This window comes from Perca fluviatilis, chromosome 12 (assembly GCF_010015445.1).
Source record: "Perca fluviatilis chromosome 12, GENO_Pfluv_1.0, whole genome shotgun sequence".
NCBI classification, from domain to species: Eukaryota; Metazoa; Chordata; class Actinopteri; order Perciformes; family Percidae; genus Perca; species Perca fluviatilis.
The window spans coordinates 29,982,109-29,994,821 of record NC_053123.1 but is presented as its reverse complement, the minus strand read 5'-3'; positions in this window follow the sequence as shown (position 1 = coordinate 29,994,821).

Sequence of the window (12,713 nt, the reverse complement as noted above, 5' to 3'; positions counted from 1 at the left end):
GCGTCACTGCCTGTGAACACCCATCAGACTAGACTGTCACCTCTCATTGGTTGTTTATCTTCGGGTGCGAGGGAAACTTATCTGTCTCACGTACTACTGTCAGGATATAGTGACAGTTTCAAAAAAGTTATTTCTATAAAAGATTCCTACTGCACCTTTTTTAATGAATATTCCTAAATGTAAGCTAGGTTTAACCCAATGAAACATTTGAAGCTCCACTGTTTGATTAGTGTTGTAGCAGATTTATGAGGGAAGTGACTTAATAAATTGGCTATATCTTATAATCAAGTAAAAAAATATCTGCCTTAGTTTAAGCTTACATATATTTGTTTCTTAGGACTAATTCCGTAGTTAGACGTTGAAAGTGAGAACACAAGGGCTGTTTTAAGGTTAAGACTTTTTATTATTGAATTATTTTATTAGGATAACCCCTTGAGATGTACCATCTCGTTTTCGAGGGGGTCCTAAACAAAATACAACAAAAGACATTACAGACATACAAACATAATAAACAAAACACAACAAAAACATATACAATATCACAATAACAAAAAAAAACAGAGCCTACAATTATAACAGAATAAATAACAGGGAAAAATGATCAATCAAACTATAACCAAACGTTACTGTAGAAAGACAATGAAATCAAGTGGTTCAATAAGTAAAGAAGAGTGAAGAATGAGATAAAATAAAATAAGACTGGAGAGAATTAAAGTCTACATGTACAGTTAGTATGAAAGTGAATCGCCAAGGCATGTTTAAACAATCTGAAAGATGAAATGGAACGAATATTTTGATTGAAAACTTCTTAAAGCTTTAGTGCGTAACTTTTTGATATTAATGAACGTCCATTACATTCGAGCCGTTGCCAAATGAGTTGCTACAAAGCTAATTAAGACTTATTGAGACTCAATCAGCTCCACACTATTTCTCAGTATCACTATGTTCAGAAGATTGGTATCGTCTGGCGACTTTCGAGCGCAGTGAAGATAATTACCCCTTCTGAAGAGTCCCAAGTTTTTTTAATCCTCCATGTCCTCCTTGGCTACTAGTAACGTGGAGTGCGTGGAGGAGGAGGGGTGGGGGTTGAGCGCGGTCAAGGAAGGCTTTTTTTCATGTCGATGCACCAACAGTTTTGTTGTCATTACTTAGAATTCCTCATGGGGATGACAGCAACTATGCACTGTATCTTTGATTGGGATTAGGGGATTAGAAATGATGGTTCAACCTACATAAACTGATTTGTTTTGGCCACCTGGGGAGCAGTACAAGCATCTGTCTACAATTGACTATGGACTCACCGGCCGCTTCATATGGTTCACTTGTACAATCTAATGTGACAGCTCTGCCATAAATTCTGCCTTTACAAAGGTAATAATGTTCAGTTTTGGTTGACAACATCATATGGGTATTAAACTAAATGATTATTATGGATTGTAGTTTGCAGCAGTGTTGTATTGGACTGCAATGGGGTGCCTGGGTAGCTCACCTGGTTGAGCGTACTGAGGCTCAGTCGCAGCGGCTGCGGGTTCAGTTTCCTCTGCTGCATGTCATCCCCCTCTCTCTCCTACTTTCCTAACTTAATCTGTCCTATAAATAAATGCAAAAATCATCTTTAAATCTGGACTGCAATATATTGAGAAGTGTTTCTAATATTTTGGCCACCCCATTTACATTTACATACATGAGAGGGGCAGAATAATGGAAACACCTGTTGATATATATTGCACTCCAGTTGTACAACACCACCGCTCACTACGTCCTCAATAATAAACATAAAGTAGAATTATTACCTTTCTGACAGTGTCAACAAAAACGTTGTAAATTTGAATTCATGGCAGAGGTGTTGTATTGGATCGCATTACATTGTATAGGTGTAGATACTGAAATGGCCGGTGAGTGTATCACCTTATATAGCTTTAGTTACAGTAAATGCCTATTTACACATTCGGCAGAAGCAGAGACATATTCATTTGGACTTGAGTTTCTGGCTACATGATGAACCACATTTTTTACCTCTGTCATGGTCTCTGCCAATTGCTGGGGCAAAAAATATGAAATGCTCCGCTATATTCACCTGCTGAAAACAGCTGCCTTTTGCAGATAACAGTGAGAGAGAACTGAAACAATAAAGTTGCAGGTCATAAAACCAAAGCAATTTGCTAAAACACTCCATAGAGATACTAGCTCTGTGTGTGTGTGTGTGTGTGTGTGTGTGTGTGTGCGTGCGTGTGTGCGTGTGCAGTCCATGTGATATAGGAGGACCCCTAACCTGTCCTGACCCTGTAACCCCTCAGTGGTTTTACTTCTGTCTGTTTTATTTACAGTAACGGCTGACATCTGAACACAAAGGTTTCAGTGTCAGACATCAGACACGACGCGCACACACACACACACACACACACACACACCCCACACCTTGTGGGTGGAGGGACTGTGGGTGGAAGGCTGTCGGGGAGTCTATCTGCATGGGTGGAGCAGGGGATATCCACAGAAACATATTCATGATGATAAGTTTATGGTGTGGTGAATGGTGTACACATCTGCCCAGCAGCGTCCATGTCACACACTGTGAGTGTATAATAATCTCCCATAATAGATATTGCATGTGTGCGTACTGTACATACGACATGTGTTTATGACTGATTGTGTATGTGTGTGTGTGTGTGTGTGTGTGTATGTCTGTCTGTGTGTGTGTGTGTGTGTGTGTGTGTGTGTGTGTGTGTGTGTGTGTGTGTGTGTGTGTATGTATATGTCTGTCTGTCTGTGTGTGTGTGTGTGTGTGTGTGTGTGTGTATATGTGTATGTGTCTGTGTGTATGTGCGTGCATGCGTGCGTGAGTGTATGTGTGTGGCCAGTCTGTGTGTATAATGAACTCCCACAGAGATAGCAGGGCTGTGGTGAAGGGAGTTTCCTCCCCGGCCCACCACACATCCCAGAGTCATTTTCAGACTGAGGAGGCTCCAGAGAGGAGAAGAGACGCTTTGTGATCCAGCTCAGATAAAACATCTCGCTGTCTCACCTCACAGCCATTACATCCTAATAGGACCACGGAGATTCAAACCTTTTAAAGGCCGCGATTACACGCAAATCTACGGAAGCAAATAAAGGCATACATATTTGTATTTGAACAGCCACTGAATACGTAATATTGAAATAGTTTACATGCATCTGAATTCATTTGTTCTGAATTCACCTATTTCAGGGGTGTCAAACTCAACTTCACTAAGGGCCAGACTGGAAAATATGAATCACATCAAGGGCTAGACATTTATTACCATGCTTTTATTTAATCGAAAAAGTCAAATATATTTGACTGTCTTATTGCATGTGTCATATAGTCTTCTCACTTACAGTTTGGTCGACATAAAGTCCTAAAGAAGTCAGGGAAAAGTTCCTCAGCCATCATAGAAAAAAAGCGCCCAAAACCGTCGGAAAAAGTGTCCAAAAACGTCGGAAAAAGTGACAAAAATTAGGCGGGCCAAAATGTATTGTGAACGTAAATTGATACGCGGGCCGGATGATAATCTGCGAGGGGCCAGATTTGGCCAGCGGGCCTTGAGTTTGACACAATGTTACCTATTTGAAGTCTTGCAATTTCAAAAGCTGAATTTGAATATATTTTCTTCAATGGTCACAAATTCAGATTCAAAGCAACCTAAAAATTTTTAATCTGAATTTGTGACAATTGAAGAAAACATATTCAAATTCAGCTTTAGAAATTGCAAATCAGTACATTTCATATTTCATTTCAAAGAGGTGAATTCAAATCACATACACATTCAGATACATTGCTTTCAAAGTCAAATATTTCAATATTACGTATTCGGTGGCGGAATTCAAATACTTATGTCTCTGTTTTGCTTCCATACCAAGCTGGATTTCTCACTTGACTTGTGTCAGACTGCCGCAATTCTTTGTAATACTTTACAATTCTATTGCCCACATTCCCAATGTTAGGATTCAGCACCTGAACAAAACGTGCTTTAACGTTGTTTGTTCATCTCATATAAGTTAGCATGTGGCCCTAAGGGTCTGAAACAGTATACGAGGTGACTGTTTGTGACCCTCTCTATGAGATGTGGCTCTGAGAGGACAGGCCAGACGTGAGTTATGTCGGGGATTTACCAATCGTCCACAAATAATATCTTTTAACCACTTGTAATTACAAATTGCAGAGCACATGAGGGCAGCATTGCCTCTTCAATCACATGCCTCACTAAATCACTTTTTATTACCCACAACACTCACCAGAGGTCTGTGTTGTTCGAGTGTGTCTAGCGTGTGTGTGTGTGTGTGTGTGTGTGCGCGTGCGTCCAAGAGAACGCCTGCACTTGCCAGTTGTTGATGCAGATAAGCACAGGGATCACACTTGACCCTGACTGTAATGACTTATAAGCGTAGCTGCAGGGTTAAGAGAGGCACAGGCTGAAGGAGGGCTAATTGAGCAATCTATGTGTGTTGTGTGTGTGTGTGTGTGTGTGTGTGTGTGGTGGCGCCAATGGGTGTTTTGACCTGCTCTGACTCGGCAGTGTGCTCGGTTAATGGTGCCTGACCTGTCAAATGCAGGGTTTTGTAAAGAGTATACAGCCCCAAAACTACACCGGAGCAGAACAGAGAAATGCTACAGTTGTTTCCCAAAAACTGATTCAACATTTTGTCATCCTCTTATAATATTTCAAACACTTAATAGAATTGTTAGACGTCCGCAGGGAGATTTAAAAGCAGCTCAAAATATGAAAGTTTGAAAGACTTTGCTGTTTGCTCTGAAACGGCTCTTTTTTCCATGGGCACACATGCAGATGAGAAGGTGTTTTCTTTAGACCTTAAGGACTGAATAACTCAAAACTGACTTATTGTTTGGAAGCCTCAGCAGTATATGAAATTAAATACAAAGGGGCGATGGTTTGATGAACGTTTTTTTTTTTTTCCTTATTTGATTATATCACGAGTTTTCTTGCCAACCAAACTAAATTCTCTTTCCATTTCTCAAAAAAAAAATAAAAAAAATAATTAGATGTTTCTTGCCTCACGCATCAAAGTGTGAAAAACTGCAGATGATTTGTATTAATCAACAATATTCTATCACATTCACATTCAATAGAAAGTGCTGAGAATAAGCTTCTATGATGAAATAGAAACCGTTAATAGGAAGATAAGAAATTGGAAATGTCTGAATTGGAATCTTGAATTTTACATTTTGATTCCTTCTCTCCTAGCTTCCTATGTCTCTTTACCTAACTTGAGTTTATCATGTCAGTTGCTTTGTATTACATTATGTATTGTTGCTTGTGATGTACCTTTTGTCTCTGTAATGTTGTTTATCTGTATTTAGGCAGATCTTAAACCATCTGGAAAGCACTTTGGGTCATCTTCTGTTGTTTTATATGTGCTATATAAAAGATGACTTGACTTGACTTACATCTCTGAGCCGAGGAGGACACAGATTGACAGGTTACCTCCTTCCCTTCAAGCCCCCGCAGAGCTGCAGCAGCGAGGATGAGTTTTAAACAAGTCAGTGTGTGCGTAGTTACCAATGCCGTGAAGCACCAAAACATGCCAAGTCCGGGGAGGACAGCAAGAGAGGTAGGAGGGAAGAAAAGGACTCTGCCTGAAATAAGAAATGTTGACGGACAAAGCCTACAATTTGTGGGATCTGAGCATAAAGCAAACAAAGGGCAGCTTTTGTAAGGAATAATGCATGTCAGCCGTGTCCTTATCCCGCCACAGCTTTGAACGCTGCTGGGGACGTCCATTGCTTCACTGTGTATGTCGTGTTGCTATATTAAAGCCAGTCACCTCAAAGGCAAAAGCCTCAACTATTCAACAATTGAATGCCGGGGCTCTCATTATGGCCAATGTGGGCAGGAAAAAGTGGCTTTGGGGCTTTTCAATTCAGCGACTTAAAGCCCTCCTGTTAGCTAGGACGAGCTGCTGTTTATCCCAATGCCTTTCTGGGGGCTAAACATAGTCAGCTGTCATTATGGATCTCACTCTCTCTCCTGTCTGTCTCTCTCTCTTTCTCTCTCTCTCTCTCTTCTCTCTCTCTCTGTCCTCCCACTCACTAACATGTATTTATCTCTCTCCCAATTCAGTCATCTAATGACCCGTGTTGTGTTGTTGTTTGAAGCAGCTGATGGCTCTCCAGTCTCCCACATCCTGAGGAAGAAAAGGGGTGGCCGGGATACTGGAGGGCGAGCGCAGGACAAACAGTGCTGCAGACCACCTATATGGATGAAAGCCACAAGTGTATGGACGGCATTCCACAGGCAACGTAAAGCCGACGAGCCAGCGCTGTACGTGCCTCGGCTGTGCGTTAGTGTATATCAATGTGCCCCCCTCCGGTAATCCTTCATTAAAGAGCCGCTTTCACAGTTGTCCTTTCCAAAAAATCATTTTTCTTCCCATCTGTGTTTTAGGGGCCTGGACGGTTGGCAGAGCAGCTTCCCAGCAGTTGCAGGGACACATGAATGGGGCCATATTAGAAAAAAAAACTGTATGCACAGTATATGAAATGATGTAAATATGTATTAGCGGGTGATGGGGAGGGAGAGCAGAGACATGCGAGAGAGGTGAAAGCGGTCATTGTGTTTAGAGCAGAGCCCTCTGGTGGACCCTCCCCTCGGCTCAGGGTTGCCCAGGCCCTGTGGTGGCGGATCACAGTTAATAACTGTGCCGAGGGCTGTCAGAGGCACTTAGCCTGACGCTGGGCAGGCTGGGCCCGCATACACAGCCGCCTCTGCCTCCTGAGCCTGGACCAAGGCACTCAGCCATGAAGGAGAAGAGACAGAGAGAGATGGCGACTGAGGTTGGAGAGGATGGGACCGTGAATGAGACAAAACAAACAGGAGTATTATAGGAAAACATTCACTGTGTGTGGATCCTTTTTTTTTTTTTTTTTTTGCAACGTCTAATTAGAATTAGCATGAAGAGGGTGAAAAACTGCGACAGGGCCACGTTTTGTTTTTCAGACTGAGCTCAGGTGTCTTCCCTTAAGAATTCTGTACCAACTTTAACGCAGCAAGAGAGCTCAGTCCAGGATTCGAGCACAAAAGAAAGGTTCACTTTCTTTCTGCCTGAACTTTATATATTACTCACATGCCAAAATGTTTGTTGGAGGTTGGAACAGCTCCCTCTGTCCACGAAGAGGCCCCGTCCATACAGAATTTCAGTGTGAGAGATGGGGGGACAAAATCCACATTTCAAATCAAGTTGTTATCTTCCAAAGTTAGTGTGGTTTTTGGTACAAACTTCCCTCTTTATGCTTCTATCTCTTCCCTGCAGCTAAGTAAAAAAATCACAAAAACAATTGGTCCTAAAAAGACTTTAGATTTGGAGAATATAATATGATCTTGATTTGACCGATGAAGCCTCTTAGTAGCTTTGGCTGAACTTTTAAATGCATTTTTGCACACAAAAAAAATGACTTAATACACACATACACAGAATTGCTTGAGGAAGGGATCTCTTCAGGGCCAGCATGGAAAAGGAGTAACTACAGGAACTATAGCAAACAAAACATGGAGCATGTACATGTAATTATTGTCTGGATCAACAAAAGTACATTCGATAACATGGCTTTATTTGCGGGGTACAAATGTTTCACCTAAACAAGTTCTGGTAACACTTTAATTGAAGGTATCTACATAAGAGTGACATGACACTGTCATGAACACATGAACCCTAACCCTAATTTTAACCCTAACTCTAACCCTAATTTTAACCCTAACTCTAACCCTAATTTTAACCCTAACCCAAACCTAACCCTAACTTGTCATGACAAAAACCGAATGACACTAAATGACAGAATCGCTTTGTCATAAACGTTTATGACTTGTTTATAATGTTTATGACACGTTCATGACAGTGTCATGTCACTCTTATATAGATACCTTCAAGTAAAGTGTAACCCAAGTTCCTTCCCGAGACCATTTTGCAGAGCCACCGTCGCTGCGTTAGCACCGCCCAAGACCTATTGTGATTGGCTTAAAGAAATGCAAACAACACAAACTCCTCCTATCCAATAATGTATCTGTGGTGTAGCCCACACCAGACTATTTGAAGATTTGACTTGAAAAATGTGAACCTATCCTTTAATCCTGGGGTCTTCAATGTCTTTTAAGCCAAGGACTCCTTAACTGAAAGAGAGACAGAGCAGGGACCCCCTAACTACATACAGGATATTGTATAAAATGAAGTTGCATATTAAACTGGGCCTTCAAAAAACAAACATGTGCGGCCTAAAACCTTTATACGTACCTTTTTTTGCATAGAATATTAAGCTATTAAAATAGCCTAAAAATTGTTGATTGCACGATTTCATAAATCATGTTTTAATATTAAACATACATGTGGCACAGTGAATCCTTAGGATTACCTGTATCTGTGCATGGCTACCTCAGTGACTACCTTATATAGGCCAGTAACCCTATCATCAGTTGGGATTTATATTTGATAATATGTTAGATTTATGTTAAAGAAACATTAACTTAACAAAAATTAAGACTAATTTGGAGGCCCCCGCGCATTGACTCTGAGGAACCCCCGTTGAAGATCCTTGCTTTAAATCGATGAGGAGGAAACACATCTAACCTTAAACTTCTACCGCCCGTCACTGTCTCCTAACAAAGCAGCCGGTTGGTTAATGCTACGAAGCACAGCGTTTAAAACAGCCTTCCGCTGAAGCACGCCTAATGCGGTTGCTAGCGTGGGACCACAGCGCCATCTCCAATCATCAGCACCAGACGTTATCTGACCCTCAACGACGTCCCTCCACAAACTCTTATCTGATCCCCCACTCATAAAGCTCAACGAGGATCGGCCAATGAAGACCCGTCTGATCTTGAGTGGCGTTTTATTCCCGTGCCAAACAATACTTGTGGACAAACGGCCCTGTCGGTCTGTAAAATCCAAAGTCCAGCTCATCCCTGTTGACTAGATTAGATAACCCGGTTTTAAAGGCCCGGACAACTGTTTGCTCAGTGACTCCTCTCTGCCCTAATAGCATCTGATCTAATGGGAGATTGCAGGCTGCTTGTTGACAGTGGCGAGCCACACAGCGTCATGGCAATGGCCAAACAACACGGAGAAACAAAGCAGGGCTGAGCTTTAGTACCTGTAATTACCAGATAAATATCAGCTCCTTTGCTGAAAACCGGGCAGCAATAAATATCATATGCTGCCTTAATTACAGCTATTATGTTTTCTGTATTGGTTAAAACATGAAGGGTTCATGGAGACCGGACTACAGTGGGTTGTTATCTTTATTTCCTTTGGGTTCGTTCATTTGTTAATTATGAACGCACGTAGAGAAATATACTTAAATGCCAGTTTATTAGGTACACCTAGCTTTAACTGTTACAACATTCCTGTGATAAATCCTTCATGGATTACAATCAGGGCCACAGTAAGTCTGACGCAGAATTCTTTTTTAAGATTATTTTTTAGGGCATTTTCGTAGTTTATTTCCATAGGACAGATGAAGTCGAGGAGTAAACCTCTGCATATGTGCGCCTGCTCTACCAACTGAGCTAACCCGGCCGCTGACGCAGAATCTGTGCGCAGAAATTGTGTGCAGAAGTTTGCGCGGGATCTTCCGCAGATTTTAAACAAATTCATTTTATTTTGAAATGAAACCCAGAATGTGAACGTATTGCCACCTCAAGCAGAAAAACAGTCCGCTGAATTCCACAGATTTTCATTCTGCATCACTGGTGAAAACTGAAGAAAACAAACGAGCAAAGGTTCTGTTTGGCTCTGGTTATAATAATATAAATATTTTAGATGATGTTCTGCTATTGATACAGAGGTGTGTTTCTGTTATTTATTCAGGCCTTGATTATATAACTAGGGTGGACCAAATAATAGAAATGCCTGTCGGTAAAACATTGTAGTTGAAAGTTTACTCTTGTTACTGTATCAAAGTTGTACTTTTTGTATACTAAAATTGGCTTTTACTTAAGTACATATCACTTAAGTGTTATCACAGAGGACTTTGCTATATTTCAATTAGCATCCATCAAAGAATAAGAATTAAAGTCACAGCAAAAGTCATGAGAAATTGTGTGAGAGTGGAGCCAAAGAAAGGAGATAAATCAGCAGCCAGATGTGGAAGAACTTGGATACTTTAGCTAAAGTAAAAGTACTGATACAACGCTGTGAAAACAATCCACTACAAGTGAAAGTCCTGCATTTGAAAAGAATCTTTTATCTGATGCTTCTGGATTAATATTCCTGCTGCATTCATGTGTATGTTGCATTTTACTGCTGTAGATGTTTAAGGTTGTGCTCATTTTAACTCCTTTCTATACTGTTGGGTATTTTAATCTACAGCAGTGCATCATATTCTATAAGATCATCATGTGTTTGTGGCGTCGCTGACAGGTGAGACCCACATATCTCTAAAATAAGATTTCAAACTTGTTATGCTTTGTGACGATGCATTTTACAACTTATTTTGAAAGACTTTATTTAGCTTAAGACTTTATTTAGCTTAAGATGTAGAGAATTTTATCAACACATAAAGGAACACTTACTGTGACTTTATCGACATAATACACTATGACTTTTTATCCCTTTTTTCGACTAACTATACTACTTTGATCCCGAGTCCAGACTTGGCCCATACTATACTAAGCCTTTTTTTTAACATACTATACTGAGACTTTTTTCCACATAATATACTATGACCTTTTTCTTTTAAATATTTTTTTTTGTGGCATTTTAGGCCTCTGGATTATAATGGCTTTTTTCGACATACTATACTATGACTTTTTTTTACTTTTTGGGACATGCTATACTATGACTTATTTATGACTTTTAATGACATACTATACTATGACTTTTTTATTACTTTTTAAGACATGCTATACTATGACTTATTTATGACTTTTAATGACATACTATACTATGACTTTTTTCGACATACTATCCTATGACTGTTTTAACTCAGTTTTAGCAGGTGGCACAGTGGCTCAATGGTTAGTATCACTGCAAATAACTAATAATTTGATCCCCATTCCAGACTTGGACCATACAATACTATGACTTTTTTCAACATATTATTCTATGACTTTTTTAAAGATTTTTTTGGGGCATTTTTAGGCCTTTAATGACAGGACAGCTAAATATATGAAAGGGGAGAGAGAGGGGGAATGACACGCAGCAAAGGGTCACAGGTCGGAGTCGAACCCTGGCCCACAGCGTCGAGGAGTAAACCTCTATATATGGGCGCATGCTCTGCCAACTGAGCTATCCGGGCGCCCTACTATGACTTTTTGATGACTTTTTTCGACATACTATACTATGACTTTTAAGGACATCCTATACTATGACTTTTTTGTGACTTTTTTTTGACATACTATACTATGACTTTTTTATTCCTTTTTTCGACATACTATACTAGTTATTTTTTCGGCATACAATGACTTCTTGATGACTTTTTTCAACATACAGTACGATACTATGAATTTTTTATGACTTTTTTCGACATACTATATTATGACTGTTTTCGACTTAATTTTCGCAAGTGGCATGGTGGCTGAATGGTTAGCAATGCTGCAAATAAATTCTGTAGGCTCTGATTCCCTGTTGAATTCCCATTCCAAACTTGGACCATGATATTCAAAGCCATTTTTCAACATACTATGACTTTTTGAAGACATGCAGGAAAACCATCACAGGTAGGATTCAAACCCTTGACCTTCTGTGTCGAGGAATAAACCTCGGCAGACTTTTTTAGGACTTTTTACAATATACTATAATATGACTTTTTTCAACATATTATTTATGACTTTTTTGTGACTTTTTAAAAGAAGACTGTTTTTAGCTTTTTTATTTCATTTGGTAGTGGAGTGGCTCAATGGTTAGAATTGCTGCAAATAAACACTGCAGACTCTGACTCCTGGTTTGATCCCCATACTGGTCTTGGACCATACTATAGTAAGCCTTTCTTCACCTTACCATGCCTTTTTTCAACATACTATACTATTACTTTCTGATGACTTGTTTCAACATGCTATACTTTACTAACCCTAACCCTATCACTTTTTGAAGAATTTTTCAACTGCTATGCTATTACTTTTTTATGACTTTTTACAACATAATATGCTCTGACTTTTTCCACTTAGTTTTAGTGGGTTGAAATGGTTAGATCTGCTGCAAAATATCGACATACAATACATTGCCTTTGTAGTCACTTTCGACATAATATACTATGACTTTTTTTAACAGCTTCCTGCTGAGGCTGAAAACCAGAATAAACCAAAACAATGAGCTGAAAGACGCTAAAATAAAAAAAAGCTCTGTAGAGCTTAGGGGATAATTCTCTGTAGGTCCATCACTGCTAGAAATACTTTTCATATACAAGTAGTCGTGCGATCCATTGTTGAGCCAATGAGATATTGATTACAGCCGCTCTAAATGAAAAGACCTGGTGACGTGAACGTGAAACATAATTTAAAGCTTACCTGCTTCTTCCAGTGTGCATACATATATATTTATACTTTCAGTGTGAGAGAGGGAGGGAGGGTAAGTAGAGCTCTGTTGCTGGCGTCTCTGGCGCTCTGTTTAAATCATCACTTCCTGTTCTCAATCCCCACGTCTGCTTATCCATCATTTCATAAGCATGCGTGTGTGTGTGTGTGTGTGTGTGTGTGTGTGTGTGTGTGTTGATACGTCTCGGGATCCTGTTGCACCTACTCCAGCCTCCCATG